The following is a 23,938-nucleotide window of genomic DNA, read 5'->3' on the forward strand; positions in this document are numbered from 1 at the left end:
TTATACTAAAATGTCATTTGTTTGATAAATATATAATTCATAATTTATGCCAAAGGACAATAGAGAGTGAAGTCTTTGAACTTGAGTCCAGAAGTCAAATAGAAGTAGTGTACTAAGGTGATACAAAGCCATTTGGCTGCTCCAGGAAAGACATATTAAGCATAAAGTTGTTTTATAGAAAGTGATAGCTTCCTGCATTTAGAGACTTACTGGCATCCTGAAGTCAACTCCAATGGGAACAGCATATTAAAAGCCATCAACCTTTGTGATCTAGAGTCCTAAAATTCACCTTTGAAATAGCAAAATAAATAGTAATGGATTCAAGAAATATCGAGACCACAGCTAATATAATAAGGGAAAAAGCCTTTCTGTAGTGCCTACTATGTGCCCAGCACTGGTCTAAGCACTTCTTATAAATGTTATTTCACAGAATGACAATAATGAGACAACATACCAAAACTTAGGGGATGCAGCAAAAGCAGTTCTTAGGGGAAGTTTTATATCTCTAAATACTTAACATGAATAAAATAGGGAAAAAGGAGATCAATGAATTGGGCATGCAACTGAAAAAGCTAGAAAAAGAACAACTTAAAAATCCAATTAAATACCAAATTAGAACTTCTGAAAACCAAAGGAGAGATTAATAAAATTGAAATTAAGAAAACTATTGAACTAATAAATAAAGCTAAGAGATGGTTTTATGAAAAAAACAATAAAATGGATAAACCTTTTGTTAATTTGATTTAAAAAAAAGAAAGAAAACCAAATTATCAGTATCCAAAATGAAAAGGGTATATTCACCACTAATAAAGAGGAAATTAAAAGAGTAATTAGGAATTATTTTGTCCAATTGTATGCCCATAAATCTGACAATCTTAGTGAAATGGATGAATATTTACAAAAACATAAGTTGCCCAAATTAACAAAAGAGGAAATAAAATACTTAAATAATCCCAACTCAGAAAAAGAAATTGAACAAGCCATCAGTGAACTCCCTAGGAAAAAATCTTCAGGACCAGAAGGATTTACAAGTGAATTCTATCAAACATTTAAAGAACAGTTAAGCTCGTATTGGTCCAATCAGCCAATCTGACACATTGAAACTTGAGTCTAGCATAGTGATGCCATTTTGATCCTCTTCCAGAACGAAGGACAGCAACACACAATTTCCCCCAACTGTAGGTTTCTTTGTTGGACAAAGAAACTTACAGCAAGTGGCATGTGGATGCATTCATGGAAACAGAAGGGTCCAAGACAGAAACACAAGTTGAGTTCATTGCTACCAGAAACAACATAAAAGTCCTTTTGAAGAGATCAGACTTACAGATAGATACACATACCCACAATATCACTACAAGTCACAAACATTTTGGACCCTCTTATCAATTTGTTAAGTACGGTCCTCAGAGCTATATGCAATGGGCAATAGTAGAAAGAACACTGGACTTGGATCAGAAGAGACTCTTCTGAATTTTGCTTTTGTTGCAGTTGTACAGTGAGAGTAAATCAGCTATTCTCTGAGCCTCAGTTTCTTCATCTTTAAAATATGGGTTTTAAAGCTTGTGCTACCTACCACATGGAGTACTCTAAAGACTCAGCTACTTTGTAAAGCTTAAAGTGCTATGTTAGTAAGGGTTATTACTGTGCCAGAAGGAATGAGCCTGTAGGCAGTACCTCCACAGAAAAGGAAAAAAAAAGAGGCCATTAAATAAGACCTGTGGTTTTGTGAAAATCAAAGTCATTAAGGTAATGAATTGTTTTCTATTGGTAATATGGGAGACAAAAGTCTCTCATTGCAACAATCCAATTCTGGTGTTTCATGTTGGACCCTGGGGTTTAATAGCATCTACTTTGTATGGGTTTGGGTGAAAGTGGATTGACCTAAAAGCTAAATTTCTCCCCCCCTTTTTTTGTTTCGATATTCCTGCTGACTTTCTGAAAGACATTTAAAATCCAATATGAATCATATCTACATTGTTTGTTCAGCTTTTAAAAATTGTAAATGGGATTCAGTATAATAACAATATCTAATATTTTTATAGCAAATGAAGTTTTCCAAAACATTTTATATTCTCAGTGAAGAAGCATTTATTAAGGGCTTACTATGTGCCAGGCACTGTACTATATGCTGGGGATACCAAAAAAATAATAAAAGGGAACAAATACAGCCCCTGCCTTTCAGGAGATTCCATTCCAATGAGGAAGAAATTATGAATATTAATAGCTACATAAATCCAAGATCCATCCAGAAGAGATGGAAGTCACCTTTATATGTTTCCGTTACGTTGCCTGATCTTCACAACAACCCCATGACATGATACCCCCTGTTTTCTGAAGGAGTATACTGAGGGTAAGTGAGGTACAGCTATGGAACCATACTCATAGAGCTCATAACTATTGGAGGGAGGGATGGAAGGAAAGTCTCCAAGAGCAGAGCTTCATTCCATCACATAGCTCTGCCTCTCCTTAATGAATCAAAAGAAAATATTTTTATCATGACATACTTTATTGGTGCTAGTAGTGAAAAAAATGAATAGAATGTCAATTTAGAAAAGGTCTAATGTGTTCATTTATATCATCTTCTACAAATGTAGTAAAACCATATGTATTCTTCCTCCTCCTCCATTCTATTCTCTTAACCTGAGTATTTGGGAAATGTGGCTAAACATAAGTTTGGAGCTGTGTGCCACTCAGCAGTTACAACATATGTGGCATGATATTTCAAATATGGGAAAAATATGTTTCTTGGAATGATAGTTTTCTTTCCATTTAAAACAAAAAACAAATGGATAGGGAACCATTCAAGACATTCTTAGAAACTGTCGGATGATTCGTATTGTCATGGCATTCTTAGATTTCTTAATCCATAGTTTTAAAGGTAAAGTCATCTAATTTCACCTCTCTGATGTTTTATGCAAATGAACCAAAATGGAAGCAATTTATTTCAGTAAAGGGGGTTTATTATCTGGGTTTATAGGATTTTATAATTAAAATGGACCTTGTAGATCACATCATTGCATGTGCTTCTTTTTGAATATCAGAATATAAACCTCTTGAGGGGCAGGACTGTTTTTGCTTTTTCCTTTTATCTCAGGAGTGACTAACACATAGTAGGTGCTTAATAAATACATGTCAATTGATGTGCTTCCCCCACAGCGTTTGTGTTTCATATGAGATCTTGTCCCCTTCATCTTCATTGACTTGTACTATCTTATTGCTTTTTGAAGAGCCTGTTTTTTGGGAAAAATCTATTCCATAATGTTGTTATCTTCTTTATCCCTTATTATAGTCATTGTTTTCTTTCCTGGTTTTCTTACTTCACTTTGTATCAGTTCACTTATGTCTTTTGATTTATCTGTATTCATCATGTTCATCAGTTCTTACAACATCTGTTGCTCAATTGTTTCAGTTATGTCTGATTCTTTGTGACCCCATTTGGGGTTTTCTTGGAAAAGATACTGAAGTAGTTTGCCATTTCTTTCTCCAGCTATTTTGGCATATAAGAAACTGAAGCAAAAAGGTTTAAGTGACTCATCTGGGGTGGATTTGAACTTAGAAGGATGAATCTTCCTGACATCAGGCTCAGCACTCTATGGTGCCACTTAACTGCCCCTTTTTACAGCACAGGGATACTCCATTTCTTTCATATGCCATGATTTTTAAAGCCGTTTTGCAAGTCTACTTTATTTCATTATCTTTGTTAAGCACGAAAATGCTTCTATGAATATTTTGTTTTTGTTATTGACCTCCTTGGAGTATATGTGTAGCAGTGGAATATTTAGATCAAAGGGATATTTCATTTAATTAATTGATTTATTATCTATCTATATGGATGTTATAGTAACTTTTTTTTTGCAAAATTCAAAATTACTTTCCAGAATTGTTGCATCAATGTACACTTTCACCAACAATATGTTAGTATGCCCTTTTCTTTAAAGCCTCAAAAATCAACCAGTTCCATCTTTTATCATCTTTGCCAGTTGGTTGAAGGTGAAGAGAAACTTCAGGGTTGTTTTGACTTGTACTTCTATTAATATTAGTGGTTTAGAGCATTTTCCTTATACTTGTTAATAGTTTGTAATTCTTTATTTGAGAATTATTTGTTCATATCATTAATTTAATTTTACCCTTATATATTTCAGATACTATTTCCTATATCAATCTTTGAATGAATTCTATACATACATGTATATATGTGTATATACACATATACATATCGTATACATATGTATACACACATGTGTATACATTCTATACATACATGTATATATGTGTATATACACATATACATATCGTATACATATGTATACATACACACATGTGTATACATAGATATAGATACATGTGTATATACTTATACATACATTATATATGTGTATATTTTATGTATATGTATATACACAGATTTTTAAACATTCCCGATGAACAAGACCAGAGCTTGATCAAAACTTTTAAATGGAAACACAGGAGAAAAGCTTGTAAGTGCTTATATTCTAATGGAATAGAAGAGACATATGTCTTTTCTCATGTCTTCTTACTATCTTCAAGAGTCACAAATGGAATTAAGAAAGACAAGGAAGAAATTAGAAATACAGAGTAAATTACTATTTCTCATAACTGAGGTAGGTGTGAAGAATATCAAAGCATGGTAGAGGGGGTGGGGTGAGTAAATATCACATAAATTTCACTATTGCACAGGAAGGTTGAAAGTACTCACATACACACAAGTAAAAGGTGTAGAAATATCTTAAATTCCACCATGAAAGAAAATGAAATGGAGAGGGAAGAGGCAAAAGAGAGTTTAATAAGGTAGGGAGAGAATAGTATCAAGCAAAAGAAACTTCAGCTACAAAAGGTTTTTCATGGAGGGGAGATTAAAAAGAGAGAAAGTGAAGTTAAGGACCAATGATGTTGGACTGAGATATTTGAAGAGACAAGAAACAGAAGAGTGTGAAGAGACAAATTCATAGATTATTCCTGTTCATCATATTTCTTGTTTTTCTCCATTTTTTTCTTGATGAAGGAAAGGGGTTGGAGAACACAGAGAAGAATGGAAAGGGTGATATTATGAAATACATCATTAAAAATCACAAAACTGATGTAAATGTAAAAATTTCACCCATCAAACAGAGGAGGGTAACAGAATGGTTTAGAAAGCACAATGAAACTTTATAAAAGCCAACAACAGGAAAATCCCTGAAGCATAAAGGTTCACAAGGAGTTAAAATGAAGGGTTGAAATGGAATGAACTGAAGCTAAGGTATTTATTTGTCTTATGTTATTTTTTTAAGTAGGGCTAGCAATCATTTGATTTGAAATGATCAAAAGAAAGAAACACAGAAACAACATTCTACTTAAAGGCACTGTTAATAAAGATATTGTATCAATACTTATTATATAAATATTGAATGACACAAATCTAAGTAACCTTAAAAAAGGAAATCATATTGTAGAGATAAAAAGAGATGGAAACTATAATAGTTGGTGATCTAATATCTCCCTGTCAGACTCAGACAAATGAAACAGAAGACAAACAGAAAATAAAGAAATTCTGATCCTGAATATGATTTTCGAAAAGTTAAATGTGATAGTGCTCTGTCCATTATGGAATCAGAATCGAAAGCTTTATATATACTTCTTAGCTGTGCATAGGATTTTTACAAAACTTGACTGTTCCAAGGGTATTAGAAACCTCAATAATAAATGTAGAGGAGCAGAAATATTAAACCAATTTGTTACTACCATAAAGCAATGTAAGTAGGGAACTCGTGTGTGTGTGTGTGTGTGTGTGTGTGTGTGTGTGTGAATAGCACCAAAGAAAGAATCAATATCACTAAACATCATTGATTGAAAAATTAAATAAAATATTAACAAAGGCTACAGCAGCTTTTTAAAAATATTGTACATGAGGATGAAACTGAAATTATAGCAGGAAGGAATAGTTGGTTTGCTACTAGGAAAGACCATATTAATAACATAGATCATATTAACAAAAATACAGAAATATATGATTTAATCTTTATATAAAAAGAATCATTCTGACAAAATATGCCACTCATTTTTTAAATGAATAACTGGACAATTCCTTATTGTATTAAAGAAGGTCCATGTAAAAACAAAAGTGAACATTATCTGTAATGTACAAGTACTAGAAGCCTTTTCACTAAGATCGGGGGAAAAATGATCCTTGCTTTCACCACTACTATTTGAATACTGTCCTTGAAATGCTAGCTATAGCAATAAGACATCAAAACCCCCTGAAATTAAAGGCAGAAATATAAAGAAAGAGGAAATAAAATAATCATTTTGGGGGGATATACGATACTTGGAGAAACCTTAGAGATTTACCTAAAACACTAATTGAAACTAAAAAGCAATAGCCAAGGTACAGGATATGAAATAAACTCACAGAATTAACCAGCTTTCTACACATGACAAACAGTACCCAGTAGGAAGAGACAGAAAAATGGCATTCTAAATATCTCTAGGATATACAAAATACCTGGTAGTCCATCTGATAAGACATATATAGGAATTTTATGAATATAACTGCAAAGCATTCCTTACAGAAATAAACACAGGCAATTAATTTAAAATATATTAATTGCTAATGATTCAGCAGTGTCATAATAGAGGCCCTCCCCTCAAGTAACATAGATTCTCAAGAGGGAACCCAGTACATATAGAGGAACACTGATCAGAAAGCAGGGGTTTGCTTTAGGACATGACAGGGAAGATGACTGAAAATCAATGAAAAAGATGAGGAAAATCAACTGACAACCCTTCTGGAAATGATAGTGTTTATTTGGCTATTCTCCCTAGAGATGGAGTTCAGAAATAGGGTGAGGAGAGAAGGAAGAGTAGAGGCACAGTACAAAGATGGACAGCGAGCAGCTTTGTAGCTCAGCACCTGGACTAGACATGGAGAACTCTTACCAACTATGAACTGAAGGGAGCCAGGGCAGAAGCCAAAGGTCCAGGACAGATGATGAGGCTGGAGATGCCTAGAATGGTATCAAGATGACTGGAAAGCAGTTACACTCTTAGGCATGCTCATTCCTTCTTTTATTTTTTTCATTATTTTCCTTTTGAATTTGAACATTTTGCTACCTGACATTGCATGGAGGCCACTGTCCTGGCAGAACTGCTCCGGAACTTGTCCAGTTCATAGAATAATGTACTTAGAGGCAAACCAAAACTTCATGGCCATCTAATCCAAACTCATTTGACAGAGAAGGAAACTGAGGCATGCAGAAGTTAAAAGATATTCCCAAGGTATCACATAACATAGTAAGGATAGGAGCCAGAATTATGCAGACTCCCCAGATGAGTTGACGGTGGGAGCAGTGGTTAGTTCCCAAATCTCCTAGGCTCACCAGAATCTTTCCTAACTCCAGATCAGTTCAAACCCCAGGTATAAACTAAGTGATCTGTATGATATATTTTGTACTCTTCTCGGATTTCCTTGAAAGTCACTGAACACACTGGCTTTTTGGCAAATAGCTAGAAGACCCATGTGCCATTGATTTGGGATGCCTGTGCTCATCTTAGGGGTAAAAAGGGCAAAATTGCAGTTTTGTTTGGGTCAGACTTTACTAGTTTGCACTGTCTGTTGCGTTGACTTGGCTTCTTTCATGCAGGTGGCCAGGGCAGAGAAGGATGGAATTAGCATGTGTTTTTAGGAGTAGAAGCAGCCAACCATGTCTTGCCAAAAAAATATCATTCCATCCAGAATATAGTCTTCAGCAGGCAGGACAATTTATTGCCAAGTAATATATGACTTGATGACTGAATTTTGAATTTTTTAAATATAGAATGCTGTTTATATTTCCCTATTGGCAAGACATGAATGAGTTCCCACACATCTGTCCCCTTAACTGCTTTTGCCAGTGCAGTGGTGGTTGCATGCAAAAGTATTTTTTTCCGTTTTTTTTTTCTGTTCGTGCTACAGTGGGTTTTGAAACTCTGGGGCCCAGGCTTACCCAACCACTCCTTTGTGTCTTGAAATGACCAATGTATGTTCTTTTATTCCAGGCTAGAGGATGGAAAGAAGTCATTTGGGAATTTAGATCTGTCCTTCATTCAAGGACACAGAAACAGCTGCACTAAATGAGCTAAGGTGGGGGAAGAAGGGAAATTGGGAAAACCCCATTACCACATGCTTATCTGTCTGCTTATTGGCAGAATAGTCTTTGTGCTACTTATATCCTATTTACCTTGTAGTGACAAAGATTAAGAGATTAGTGGCTTTTGAGAAACTGGTCCATATACTAGGCACTTGTGATTTTATGGGGTAGGATAACACACATATGTCAATAAAAAATATATCAATACATTACAATGTGCCAAGCAGTGTGCTAAGTGGTGGAAATATAAAGAAATGCAAAAGATGTTCCCCACATTCCAGGAACTCAGCCTAGTAAGAGAAATAAATGGAAACAGCTACATACAAACAAGTTATACAAAGGATAAATTGGAAATAACCACCAAAAACAAGGTACTAGTATAAGGCAGATATCATAAGTACTGGTAAAAAGTGGGATTTTTATCTGAGGCTCGGAGAAGCCAGAGACAATAGTAACACAGATTGTCTTTAAGTGATATTTTTAGTGATCCTCCAGAGACTCAGAAGGCTTAGAAAACTTATTTGTCATCACAAACTTGGCACAACTTGAACCAAGGACTTCCTGACTCCAAGTTCATCTCACTTCCTACTGATTCTCATCCTGACTCTCCTTTCAAGATTTTAAGTTTTTATTCCTTTAGAGAAAAAAAAGAATTTTACAGTAGCCGTGTATTATCTAGTTCTGACTTGGAATAGGGTGAGCAATAATTGATGTCAGGCACTTGGAAAAGACCTGCTCTATTTCCTCCCCATTGGTTTGGAGGTGAACTCTATGGGCCAGTCTAGTGAAAACTCTGATAGATCCTATCTAGCTGAAAAGGCTTCTAGAATGTTATTCTGGATGATGAATAGACTGTTAGCCAGGGCTTAGCCTCATTCAGCTCTGAGAGGGGGCATAGAATTTCTTGAAGAATATTGACCAAGTCATATAGGGATTGAGATCTGCATCAATATAGGGAGTTCTAATACCAAGAAAATCAGAGATTTTTGAAGTATTGAAGCAAGTAATTAGGAAATAACCATATTTTCATGGAAAAGTAGTGTGTTTTGGTAGATAGAAGGCTGGCATTGAAGTTTGAAAGACCCAGGTTCAAATTCCATGGTCAGACCATTTATAATCTCTTGGAACCTCCATTTCTGCATTTATAGAATGAAGGAGTTCAATTAATTGGCCTCCAATGTCACTTCTTGGAATCTAGGTGGTACAGTGCTGGGCCTAGAGTAAGAAAGACTTCAGTTCAAATGTGTCCTCAGACACTTACTAGCTGTGTCATCTGGGCACGTCACAACCCTGTTTGCCTCAGTTTCCTCATCAGTAAAATGATCTGGAGAAGGAAATGGCAAACTGCTCCCATATCTTTGCCTAGAAAACCCCTAATGGGGTCATGAGTATTTGGATATGATTGAACAAAAAACAAGAAGGTCCCTTCCAGATCCAAATCTGTGATTCTATGAGCCTAAGACTTGTCTTCCATAAGGTAATGTTCCATGGAAGAGAGTGGGCATTTATTGATGAATAGAAAGAATGCATCTTTTGAATGAGGGGAAAATGTGTATTCATAAGCAAGAACAGCACATTCCTGAGCTGTTGATATTTTCCAAGGATAGGAAATATGTGAAAACATCTCAGTTCAAAGTTTTCTCTTCTGCCAAACACATTATGAGATACATGGAGCCAAGCAATTTGTAAGGCTCTTTGACACTTAGCAAAATATCTTCTTTGAAGGCTGCATCCTTTGATTTTTAAACTACTTCTTGAATCCTAAAGACATTTTGTTTGGGCCAAGGAAAATGTTTGTATTTCCATCTGAAACAGGGGACTCTTCACTGGACACTTCCTTCTCCTTCCTTCTGCCGCTCAGGGCTTGGAACCTGTACCAACTGTGGTCTAAAGATATTCTTCTCTTTAGGGAACTCTTTTAGAAGTCCAGTGGGAAGCCTTCCCTGAGATCACACTAGGGGAATTAATTTACTGAAGCTACTTCCTTCACTATAAATATGATTACTTAGACATCTAAAGGAGAGTTGAAGAAGAGCAGGACAAAATGCCAAAGTGTACAGAATTCTGGGTATGAAATGAGGAGGACTTCAATTCCAATCCTCCTTCTGATACTTAATAGCCCATAAAACAAGCAGTTAATCTAGCCTCTTGGAGACTCAGTTTTTTTATCTCTAAAATGGGGTTAATAAAAACACTTATCTTACAGCATTGTTGTGAAGATAGGAATGAAACAATGTGAAGTATTCCAAAAACTTTAATGAACTAGATAAACATCACTATCATCATCATTGTCATCACTGTCATTAACATCATCATTTTTAATATGTAGACACCTTACTCTATATTCTATTGCTTTTGTAATCAATGGGAAATTAAAAGAATAGGAGCTTGTATTCCCCAGACTTTTCAGGCAGCTAGGTGACTATGTATGTAATCTGCTTCCTAAGAAAAATGTATTTGCTTTTTATTTACTTGTATTTCCATAAAATTCACTGTTGATACACATGTGACTCATTCACTGAAAGATTTTGTAATGCTAAGAAAGCAGGAATATGATGTTCTGTGGACTACTTATTTTTTAAATTTTAAATTGTCATTTAAGTTTTTTTTTTTTGCTCCATTTCTTTGGTACCTTCACCTTCCTGACATAGCTTTCAGAACATTCCTAATTGCTTTTGCATTGTATCACCTCCAGCACAAAGTTCCTTGGTACATACTTAGTACATCGCAATCACACTCAGTGTTCATGGCTAGGTCATACTACTATAATAAATATGAAAAATAAAACCTTTCCAAGGGCATCTTCTCTGCTTTCTTTTTAAATGTAAAATTATTGATGCTGTTTCTGTTTATAAAACATCGATTTTCACATACATCCTTCCCCTACTTTCCTACCTAGTGAGTCCTCTTTTGTAGCAATGATATTTTAAAAGGGGAAAAAAACAGTTTAGCTCAGTCATCAGCACATCAAAAATATTTGAGAGAATCTGCACTTTCTACACAAAATTCTTTGGAATGAAGGGAGGCAGGTATATTTTCCCAAGTGTCCTCTAGGTTAAAGCTTTACTCATTATGGTAGCCAGCTCTCCTTTTCACTTAGTTATTCTTCTCTTTCACTTAATTGTTCTTAATTGTTACCAATCCGATAGGTGTGAAGTGGTACCTCAGAGTTGTTTACATTGTAGTTGTAGTCATTGATTTTACTACTTTCCTAACTTACTTCATATAACTTACTTCATCAGTTCATACAGATGAATATATATTTATCTCAGTATTTCCCAATTACTTGTAATTTTTAAAACAATCATGTAATCACTGTGAATTTTAAATTCCCTTTCCCTCCCATGTGGTGGCAAAGAATTAGAAATTGAAAGGATACCAATGTACTGGAGAACAGCTGAACAAGTTGCGGTAGATAATTGTGATGTAATACTTTTGTGCTATAAGAAATGACGAGCAGCATGGTTTCAGAAAATCTGGGGAGACTTATATGAACTCATGCAAAGTGAAGTGAGTAGAATCAGGAGAACACTATAGTGAAAGGGAAAAAATGCATGAATAATTGAGTGAATGAATGAATGAAAAAGGTGTTTATTGAGGGCCTACTTTGTGCCAAACACTACACTAGGCACTTAAGGGTAAACAGAAAAAATAAGAGAGTCCCTAGACTCAAAGAGCTTGTATTCTAATGTGCCTTCCCTCTGAGATTCCCTCCAATTAACTTGTGTATGTCTTGTTTGTACAGAGCTGTTGACACATTGTTTCATCCTTTGGATTGTGAGCTTCTTGAGGGCAGGGGCTATCTGGCTTGCTGACTTAACTAGACTTGGGGTACTTCTGAGGTTTGAAACAAAATTGGTCAGTGCTGCCATCTTCACACCTCTTGGAGCATGTTCAAATAATCCATAGGGTGGAAACTTTTGGCTTCCTTTTTTCCCCTCCCAGCATTTTTTTGATGACTGCTAACATGAACTTGGCTGTCACCATGAATGAACTAAGCAAGCAACTACACTCACTCTGCTAAGCTTTTATGATTTTCCAAGTCACATAATCCAACAGCTATGCTCTTCCTTTGGAACCAGATTCTGTTTTGCTGATGTTTGTGTTCGGAGAATGTCTTTCTCCTGAGGAACTGAGTATAAACCTTCTCTCTAATTTTACTGACAGAAAAAAGTATTACTTTGCTCTGTCACCAAGTATACGATTTCAGAAGGAAAAACTGTTAATTCAGTTCCTTGTCAATTGTTAAAATTCAAAACTTAGATCTCATGAATTAGATTGGATCTGGTTTTATATGACCATATTCATGTCTTCCTATTAGCGTGTGGGCTCCTTGAGAAAAGGAACTATCTTTGTTTTTGCTTGTACTTGTCTTCCTAGAACATAACACAGTGCCTGGCACATAATTGGTGTTTAATAAATACTTGGTGCCTGTCTACTTGTCTTTTTCTTATAACAGTTCAATTCAAAGTGTTTAATAAAAACCTACTATGTGCCAGATGCTGAGGCTACGAAGATAAAAATAAAATAGTCTCTACCTTCAAGTAACTAACATTCTGCTGTCGCCCATGTCTGTAACTGGGAAGCTAGGTGGTACAGTGGGTAGAGCACTGGAGTTAGGAAGACCTTATCTTGGACACCTGCTAGCTGGGTCACCCTGGATAAGTCAATTAATCCTGTTTGCCTTGGTTTCCTCATCTATAAAATGAGGGAAGGAAATGGGAGACTACTCTAGTATCTTTGCCATGAAAACCCTAAGAAAAAGAGTTGGATATGACTTAAAATGACTAAGCAACTCTCTTACAACATTTGCAATTTTAAATTTTGGGAGGCAGCTAGGTGGTTCAGTGGATAGTTCCCTGTGCCTGGAGGCAGGGAGACTCATTTTCTTGAGTTCAAATCTGGCCTCTGACACTTTCTAGCTCTGTAACTTTGGGCAAACCATTTAACCCTTTTTGCTTCATCTATAAAATGAGCTGGAGAAGAAATTGGCAAACCAGTCCATTATCTTTGCCAAGAAAACCCCAAACAGGGTCATGAAGAGTCAGACATGACTGAAAAACAACTCAACAAGAACAATAACATATATGGAATCCTCTCCCTCCTCATCTCTGCCTCTTGGCTTCCCAGGCTGCATTCAGACCCAGCTGAAGTTATGCCTTCCATAGGAAGCCTTTCCCATGCCCTCTTAATTCTAGAGCCTTCTTTCTTGTGATTTTTTTTCCAATTGATTCTGTCTATAACTTGTTTATGCATAGTCTTTGCATGCTTTCTCCCCATTAGACTGTGAGCTCCCCAAGAGCAGAGGGACTGTCTTTTACCTTTCTTCATATCCCTATATCCTAATGTAGTTCCTCATGCTAGGTGGTAATTTTTTTGACTGACCACAAACAATAAGAATAAGAATAAATAACATTTATTTAACACTTACTATGTGCCAGGCACTATGTTAAGTGCTTTGCAATCATTATCTCATTTAATCCTCACAGCAACCCTGGGAATAGGTGCTTTTATCCCCATTATACAGATGAACAGAAGGATTGGAGTAAGGATCCTATTAATACTTGGAGCAATCAGCAAAGGTTTCCTTTAGGAGGTAGCATTGGAATTGTGTCTCAAATGGAGCTTGGGATGCAAGTGGTGTAGGTGTTTTGAAAGCCTTGTTTCATTGTGTACACACAGAAGCAGCTTAGGGTAAAATCACAGAATTATAGAGTGGAAGAGGTAGAAAAGGTCTATCCAGTACCTGAATAAAAATTTCTTCCACACTTTGCAAGTGGTCCTTCAACCTTTCCTTAAAATCTTTCAAAAGGAGCATCCATTCTCTCCTGAAGCAGCCTTTTCCACTTTTGGAAAGCTCTGTTTTGAGGATTGTTTCCCCCAGCCTCAAACTTAAATTTCCTTTTTTATAACTTCCATCCTTTATTTCCTTGTTTTACCCTCTGGAGCCAAACACACTCCCTTTTCCACAGGAAAGCCAGTCAGTACTGAAGAGCAGCTACCATGCCCCTTTTGCCACCTCCCCTATTCTTGACTTCTCCGGGTTAAATATATCAAATTATTTCAACCTCATATGGCCCTGCACCATTCTGATTGCCTTCCTATGAGAGCTTTCTACTTTCCTTCCCAAAATATGGCACTCTGAATTAAATCCTGCCCTTAGGATGTGATTATATCATGGCAAAGTAGAGTGAGATGCTGACTAAACTAATTCTAAACACTCTATCTCTCTTGATGCATCATAAAGGTTTCATGAGTTTTCTAGGTTGTTATAGCATATTTTTGAATATTGGGGTTGATTGGACCCAAGTATAAGAATTTTCCCTTTTCCCTATTAAGTTCCATCTAATTTAATTAATCTCCATGTTGTAACTTTGAGTCTTTTGTGTATTGACTCATTCCTTCAATATGCTAGATAGCCTGGTTAGCTCTATGCTGTTGGTCGATTTGATAAATGTTCTCTCTATGCCTTTGTCCTCATCATTGCTCAAAATGTAGGAAAGACACCCATCAAAGAAAGATCAAGGGAGCCCTCCAGCAGAAATTGCCTTCCAAGCTGCAATTAATCCATTGATGGCTTATATTGGATCTGGACATTCAGCTAGTTTGAAATCTGCACAATTATCTAGTCTAATTAATATATATCTTTTTATCTTGTCTGCAATGGACATGTTAGGAATTTTTGTTGAATATTTTTATTAAAACAAAGGTAACTATCTGCAACATGCTATTGATCCTTTACCCTTGGTCCTTCTAATTAAAAAAAAATCAACTTAACTCTTTCTTGAGCTGATCCTTCCTACTTATCCATGTCAGCCCTCTTGATTAAGTGTCCCAACTCCACTTTTCCCTATTCTTCCATTATGTCTTCTGAGGGCCAATCTTTTATTAACAAACTACCCTTTGTATTAGAACTTTGCTCTCCTTAGAAATCATTATGTATATGTATACACACATATTATATATAACATATATTATACATATATATTCTCTTCTAGCTTCAAAATCCATGATCTTCTAATCTTACATCATCCTCTTCCTACACACACACACACACACACACACACACAAGTCCTTTTCTTTTGGATAAGGTAGAAATGGAAGGTGGAGGCAGGGGTTGGGGGTGGAGATAGGAATGGGCATAGAGTAGCTCATAATTATATCAGTGGTGGAGACCTCATCATACAATCTGAAGAGAAAGTGGTATAAGTGGTTGTCACTCAGATACTAAGTAGATGAGCTCAGATTTGTAACCAGTCCCTCTGTCTGATTAGTCACTGTATTGGTACTTAAGGTGGGACTTTCTTACTACTTTAGGATGCTAAATTAATTAAGTGTCTTTGATTGAGTCTTACTAGATGCAAAGCCCCAGGCTGGTTAAGAAACTAGTTCAGTAGTTTGAGAGAGGCGGAAAGTCCTCAGGGCCCTAAAAGCAGTTGCTAAAACCAGAGCCAATGATAGGTGCCTAAGTTCTGGTCTCTCAGATGACATTCGATGATGTCTCAAGACTGTATAAAAAGCGAGAACAGAGTTGTTTGCTCGGGGTTCTGAGCCACTGGAGGAGTGGCCGGTGACTCTGGGCCAGCCCTTGTTAAGAGCTCCCCAGCTTGTGAACTCAGATGTTGATGGTTTCTTGGTAGCTATGAACTGTGATCTGGTCTTTTTGTATAGTGTATGTTTGTAACCTGTTTGTATTTGCTCTGAAATTCAGGGTGCTGGCTTTTCCTCCTGAACTAAGTGAGTTTATATTTGTATATTGGATTAAAGTAAGACTGTTAACCCCTTAATGTTATTTTACTTAGTAAAGCAGATCAAAAGATCCTGTGCTGACAGCGTTCTTGTTGTTGGGCTTGTGTTGGTCTTTCACTCCCCCAACAGCTGCTAGCCAAATTATTGATACAGTCAGTAATCCTTTAATCCACAACATTTGTGTAGGGAGTTTTTTTAACTGTTATTTTCCAATTATACTGTCATACCTTTGAAATTTTCACGACCTTGCAAGTTTCATGACACTGTCATTGTGTCTTCCTGTCATTTTTCCATTATACTGTCATTCCAACATCTTTATGGCATGTTCACCTAGATCCTTAGGTGGGAATAACTGAGGCACTTTTACCAAGCAGTGACATAAATGATATAAACTTTCCCTACTCATTGATCTGTTTTTTTTTTGCTAGGTCATGTCATTTTCTTCATGGCTGGCTTTCACTGGACAGATGGCTCCCTGTACAGGCAGTCTCAATAATAACTCTTCTAGCTCTAACAGTATCTTTCATCCAAGCATCTTGAGGTGTTTCAGAAGCTGATTTTGTTGTCAGCATCACCTGGTCATCAGCACCCACTTCCTGAAAACTCTTTGGATTCTGGCATTTTAACCTCATACGCAAAGGCCAAATCAGCAGAACTCTTCACAGAATGGTGAATTCAAATTCACAAGTCTGAGAGATAGAAGCAACCTCAGCACCCACCTAGTCCAACCTATACATGAAAGGAATCTCCACTAGAATGTACCCAACTAAGAGTCATCCAAATCTCTCTATGAAGACCTCCAAAGAGAGGGAACCCACCATCTCTCAAGACAGCCCATTCCCCTTTTAAAGAGCTCTAAAGTTAGGAAGATTTTCCTGACTTCAGTTCTAAAGTTGTCTCTTTGCAACTTTCACTGAATCGATCAATCAACCAATCAGGATTTAGAAATATCATTTAAAAGCCAAGCACTGGGCCAAAGGATAGGAAGATAAGCACAAGAAATGGAACTTCTTTTTAGCAAGGTGCTTACATTCTAATGGGGCCATGACAACAGCACCTATAATACATATACACACACACAGAAACACAAACTGTGTTTATATATATTCATATACACACTTATTTATTATATATTATATATATTATACATTACATAGCATATATAGGTTATATGTATTATATGTTATACACATATGTATATTCATATATAAATATAAAGAGAATGAGTATAAATAAGTAGAAAATAGTTAAGTTCAAGGTCATTTGAAAGGAAAGGCTGTTGAGGGGTTCCATAAAAGGCTTTGTATATGAAAGGTGGTACATTTTGAAGAAAGTGGCATCTTCAGAGAAGAATCCTTTGAGAGGGAAGTAAGGAGGGAGCACATTCCCATGTACGTGGCAATGCCAGACAGAATCATAAAGATACAGTGTTACAGTGAGGAACAAGGAGAAGGCTATTTTGTTTAGGTTGCAGAGTGCGCAGAGAGGAATAATATTGAACGAGTAGGGAATAATATTGGCGCAAGATTGTGAAAGGTTGTAAATGCTAAACAAATTCTGGAAGCAATGGACAGTCATTGAAGTTCATTGTAGGGTACAAACATAGCCAGATCTGTTCTTTAAAAAATAGCTTAATAGTTTTATTTCAACTAACCAGTATTTTAAAGTAATATTTCCCTTCCGGTACCTTCCTGACTTGATTGACTAAATTGAAAAGAAACAAACAAAAAGCTTGAGTTAAGTTGGTAGCTCTAAAGGGTGAGAGGAGTCAAATGTTGTTTATCCACCATTTTCAGGGAAGACTAATGACGTCACAATGAGATGGTTGGTGTCTTGACTGGCATGTAAATTGAATTTAAGTGAGGCAAGGTTGCACAAAGTCATAAGCCTCACTGTCTCTTCCTGAGACATTGAAATCCAGTAGCAGGAATAAAGTGAAGATTACTGGCAATGTTCCAGGATGCAATGGATGACTTAGACATCTCTTCCGCCTGACCAAGCTCTAAGATTGTTATCTAGAATGGACCTACAATATTGTCTAGTCCAAATGTGTCGTTTTACAGAAGAGGAATTTTGGCCCAGGGTTGTAGTGTCTTCCTCCCTGTCACATAGGTAGTAAGTTGCAAAACTGAGATTTGAACTCAAATCTTATAAATCCAAGTTCAATGGTCTTTCCCCCTGGAGAAAGTAGCTCCTGGCCAAGAGCTGGTTTGGCTTCCCCAGATCAATACCTATCACCAGACCATGGGAAATTGCTTGATACTTTACCCCAGGGTGGAGAAAACACTCTCAATGTCAAACACTACCTGGGCCAGACTGAGCTTGGGTTGGTTCCCTTTCAATGTGAGCCTTTGCCTAGACTCTATTTCAGTCATACACACGCGCGCGCGCGCGCGCGCACACACACACACACACACACACAGAAAGAGAGAGAGAGATCCCTTTGCTCAGTCTAAGTCTGGGTCAAGCAGATTCCCAGCACTGGTGAATCTGACATTCATAATAGACTGGATAGGGACTTGGACAAAGCAGCAGCAATCACTTAGGACCATCTAGAAATGACTAACATCACTCTATCTCTGTGTTTTCTTCAACAAAGTCTATGCCAACAAGCCAACTGTGAGTATTCTCCATTGTGTCAGACCACGGAAATCCTTTGAACCCAGAGCCAACACAGATGTTGTAGAGAAGATTCTGTCATTGGGTAGGACTATAAGGATACTAAAATCCCTAAGATTCTATCATATTAGTCCATGAATAAGAAAATTGTGAAGAAAGATTTTATTTCAGCCTCACATCATTCTTTATCTTTCCATTAAGTTCACTGGACCTACTCCCATCACCTAAAAAGGACTTTCAGTTCGTTAGGGTAGCCTTTGCTAGGAGGGAGCCTCAGATTCTCATCCCTTTTATGACAAACCAACCCTTCTAACATATATATGATTATGACAAACCTTACCAGTTGCCCAGTCCTTTGGGCAAACCACATTACCCCATGGTCCTAGACCAAGAAGTTCATTTAAGAGCAGCTCAAAGTTTCTTCTGTTTCTATTTACAGGATCTGTATGCCACTTGCATATTTTTTAAAAAGGCATTCTATTTATGGTGTTTATTTTTATCATTCTATATGTGGTTGTGTGACTCATGTTCATAGTTTATAGAGAATATGGTTTTCATTAGTGACAATGCAAAGCTAATTAGTGGCAGGCTGGACCGAGGCTGGCTTTTCATATTTATACAGTGATATGTAGTCTTCCTGAAAGTTATAATTTTTAGGTGCATTGTTTACTAGGCCATGGGTGTGTTTTGTCATATGTTGAAAGATCACACCAACTATAAAAATAAGCTGGTGAATAAGAAGCCAGGGATATGGTAGACATTTGCAGGAGTGTTCTAGGCCAGGATGCTCATTAGTGGGAAGTTCTTTGTACATTTTAATTGTTTACAGCTGGTTCTACACATACTGGGAGAAAATGGACTATAAGAGGAATTATAAGACCTCTGATGTAATAATATATTGTTTCACATCTAACCCTCATTTCCCCATCATTATGTATATATCATTTTTTAAAAAAATGCTACTGATCATTAAAACATTGATTTAGAGCTAGAAAGTATTTTAAAGGCCCTCTAGTATGAACCCCTCATTGTACAGATGAAGAAACTGAGGCTCATACATGTTGAATAGCTTGCCTAGATGACAGAACTGTAAGTTTCAGAGGCAATATTTCAACCCAATTCTCCTTTTTACAAATCCATCACTCTAACCATAAAGTCACACTGCTAGACTTTGAATCTGAAAGATATTTAGTCCTCTAGTTAATGTGAAGTTTTTTTTTTATTTTCTTATTTTATTTCATTTAATGCTAGATCTCCCTATATCACCTAGACTAGAAGTTCAGTGGCCAATCCGGAGTCTGAACCCAGTGGTGATCAACATAGAACTTTTGACCTGTTTCACGTCTGACCAGGGCCAATGTTCCCTTCCTTAGGTATCCTGGTACCCTCTTCTCTCAATTTGCAAAGCATATTCACACTGATGAGATATGAGAGCCATTGGACTATGAGAATCTCCATTTGCCTCTCCTTCTGAGAGTATTGGCTGTTGGGCTTCTAAACAAGTCAGAATGGGGTGCATATAAAAATTATTCTTTAGTCCAGTCCAGTGCCACCCAATTTAGACCAAATCAACAAACATTTACTATGAATCTACTCTGAGCTAAATGCTGTAGCAGGTGCTGGAGACACAGAGATAACACAGTAAATAGTTCCTACTCCAAGGAGTTTATAACCTACTAGGAGGCTACAACATATAAGCACTGCCAACATTTTTTGTGACCCTGTATTTCTATTTTGTAGAAGCCATTTGAGACTAAGTCCAGTATGACATTAAATAAATATTATATAATGCAGAGGCAATCTTACTAGCATCACAATAATAAAATAAGGGATCATAATCCAAAGGAGATCCTTCTTTAATTTGAACTCTACACTATGTCTCTCCTGTCATGGAAGGATTGATTCACATGACTACCAAGGTAGAGGACTAGAAACTTTCTCCAATATTTTTGAACTCTCAAACCTTTCCAAAGTAGGAATTATATACTAGAGATAAAACATTTTCAGCTCTTTCCATGGTCTACAACAATAAAACTTAAACAAAGAAAATATTCTATGAACGAACAGCAAAGGCCAATAATTTTTAACCCCTATATTGAATTTATGCAGCCCCTCCTTCCTTACCACCCATCATATTCCCTGTAGCAATGTTATACAAGCTGACCCATGGGCCTGCAACAAAACCTAACCCAACACTCTGATTCCTCCTCCTCTCTTGAAGTGTGATGGTGATCCAAACTCCAAACTCAGAAATTTGTTCAGGCTGCAATCTAAGTGTGGCATCATTCTGTGTCACTAAGTCAGAGAACTAGAAAACAGAGAAAATTAGGGTCAAAGTATATGGGGAGGAGGGGCTATGTGGCAATCAAACCCAAGTGAAAAAAACAGAATGTAACTGAGGCTAATATTGTTCCCCCAGTAAATCACTTGAAGTAAACACAGGGGCTGGTAAACTGAATTACTCTGCATTGGAGGAGGATGAAATGCTTTGAGATCAAGCCCCCAGGGAAACTTTTATCAAAAGGGATAGAGTCAGAAGATGATCAATAGATGAGAATAAGGAAAAACATTGCTATTACCAAAAGTCTCAAGGGTATGGCAGAAGTCAAAGATCTTGAAAATAAGTAGATAAATCAATAGGAAAGATATTAATAATAGAAGGAAGTGTGCCCGATAGGTTCAGTAAAATTGCAGGCATCACGAATAAGTATTTCAAGAAAAGTCAAAATGATTCAAAACCTGATGAAACAGAAGATCTGTGGATTTCTAAGAGACCTTGAAATCACAGCACAATATTCCTGAATGTTTTAAATAAGAAATATGAGAACAGAACAGCCTGAATAGTAGAAATAATTGGTAGTATGGGGAAAAAAACCAAACAAAAACAAAACGTTGAATCCACAGTAGGAAATCTCATTAAAAAAAGAAAATAACTGGGAAAGTAAATTCATAGGCATAAAAAACAATCTAGAAGAAGAGAAGAAAAAAGAATGACATTAAAAAAAAGAAGGACCATGGTTTTACCCTTCAAATTGTATCTGTGACTTTTGAAAGAGAAAAAAAGTACCTGGCATCTTTTCTTCTCTAGTCTTTTCGCCTCACTCTCCACCCACTAACTTGTATATATTTGATATAAAAAGTTATTGGGGTTTAACATGTTTACTTTTCTGAATTTGTATCAAAGGCTACAGCCTTTTAAAAATATCCTGGAGAAGCATAAAGAGCTTGCCTATACTCTGTAACACTCATAAGGTTATTCTCCTACCTAGCCAAGGGCTAACTAATCATGTGCTTGCTTACTATCTCTCCCTGTGGATCATTCTTTCTCTGTGGATTTCTTAATGGGATAGCATTCTTTTATTTTTTTCCCAGAATATAATCCTTTTTAGATGGCCCTAAAGTGCTAACAATGAGTGCAGAGTACTACTTATACACATTCCTTAATTGAATGTTTATTCTATTTAATATAATTATATATTTGGAAAAAAAGTTATAATGTATAGAACTGCTGCTTTACAGGTATTATAGGGAAGGACAATGGGAGATTATGAACATTAATGCCTTATAAAGAAATGAGAAGAGGGGGCAGAGCCAAGATGGTGGCTGGAAAGCAGGGACTAGCGTGAGCTCCCCGCCGAGTCCCTCCAAAAACCTATGAAAATGGCTCTGAACCAATTCTAGAACTGCAGAACCCACAAAACAGCAGAGGGAAGCAGGGCTCCAGCCCCGGACAGCCTGGATGGTCTCTGGGTGAGGTCTATCCCTCACAGAGCTGGGAGAAGAGCAGAGCAGAGCCCAGCATGAGTGGCGCTGACCAACCAGACCAGGAGCATGCCCTAGCACCCTGAATCAGTAAGCTGCAGCAGTTACCAGACTTCTCAACCCACAACCACCAAATACAGTGGAGAAGGTTAGTGGGAAAAGCTGCAGGAATGGAAGGAGTTCGAGGTTTGGCCACTGCCCCCGGGGCAGTGGAGGTGGGGCAGCTACAGAAGTACAGCTGCGGTTACTTTCAACCCCAGGCCCACCTAATGGGAGGAATTAAGTGGTGGATCAGAGCAGGAGTGAAGAGCCTGCTGAAGATCTAAGTCCAGTCCAGGTTGGGGGTTCTTGGGGAAGGAGGAGTGCTGGTGTGACAGAGCTGGTGCATCCCCCCAGGTGTGGAACATAGTTCCCTAAACTCTACAAGCAGTCATACCCCACTGAAAAACTCAAGGGTCAAGTTAGTTGGCTGGGAATATGGCCAGGCAGCAAAAACGCACCCAGATTCAGTCTCAGACTTTGGATTCTTTCTTTGGTGACAAAGAAGACCAAAACATACAGCCAGAAGAAGTCAACAAAGTCAACGAGCCTACAACAAAAGCCTCCAAGAAAAACACGAACTGGTCCCAGGCCATGGAACAGCTCAAAAAGGATTTGGAAAAGCAAGTTAGAGAAGTAGAGGAAAAATTGGGAAGAGAAATGAGAAAGATGCAAGAAAACCATGAAAAACAAGTCAATGACTGGCTAAAGGAGACCCAAAAAATACTGAAAAATATAGTAAAGAAAACAACACCTTAAAAAATAGATTAACTCAAATGGCAAAAGAGTTCCAAAAAGCCAGTGAGGAGAAGAATGCCTTGAAAGGCAGAATTAGTCAAAAGGAAAAGGAGGTCCAAAAGACCACTGAAGAAAATACTACCTTAAAATTAGATTGGAGCAAGTGGTAGCTAGCGACTTGATGAGAAATCAAGATATTATAAAACAGAACCAAAGGAATGAAAAAAATGGAAGACAATGTGAAATATCTCATTGGAAAAACCACTGACCTGGAAAATAGATCCAGGAGAGATAATTTAAAAATTATTGGTCTACCTGAAAGCCATGATCAAAAAAAGAGCCTAGATATCATCTTTCAAGAACATATCAAGGAAAACTGCCCTGATATTCTAGAGCTACAGGACAAAATAGAAATTGAAAGAACCCATCAATCACCTCCTCAAATAAATCCCAAAAAGAAATCTCCTAGGAATATTGTCGCCAAATTTCAGAGCTCCCAGATCAAGGACAAAATACTGCAAGCAGTCAGAAAGAAACAATTTGAGTATTGTGGAAACACAATCAGAATAACCCAAGATCTATCAGCTTCTAAATTAAGAGATCGAAGAGCTTGGAATACAATATTCCAGAGGTCAATGGAGCTAGGATTAAAACCAAGAATCACCTACCCAGAAAAACTGAGTATCATGCTCCAAGGCAAAATATGGATTTTCAATAAAATAGAGGACTTTCAAGCTTTCTCAGTGAAAAGACCAGAACTGAATAGAAAATTTGACTTTCAAACACAAGAATCAAGAGAAGCATGAAAAGGTAATCAAGAAAAAGAAATTGCAAGGGACTTACTAAAGCTGAACTGTTTTGTTTACATTCCTACATGGAAAGATGATGTGTATGATTCATGAGAC

The 23,938-nt window shown here is 37.0% G+C and overlaps 1 protein-coding gene across 2 annotated transcripts in view; it reads left to right on the forward strand.

Annotated features, from left to right (window-relative positions):
* The window catches only part of PRDM5 (PR/SET domain 5), a 169,311-nt gene that overhangs the window by 125,868 nt on the left and 19,505 nt on the right, over positions 1 to 23,938 (forward strand). The gene's annotated exons all lie outside the window — the stretch shown is intronic.

The sequence above is a fragment of the Trichosurus vulpecula genome, chromosome 6, assembly GCF_011100635.1.
Source record: "Trichosurus vulpecula isolate mTriVul1 chromosome 6, mTriVul1.pri, whole genome shotgun sequence".
Taxonomy (NCBI): domain Eukaryota; kingdom Metazoa; phylum Chordata; class Mammalia; order Diprotodontia; family Phalangeridae; genus Trichosurus; species Trichosurus vulpecula.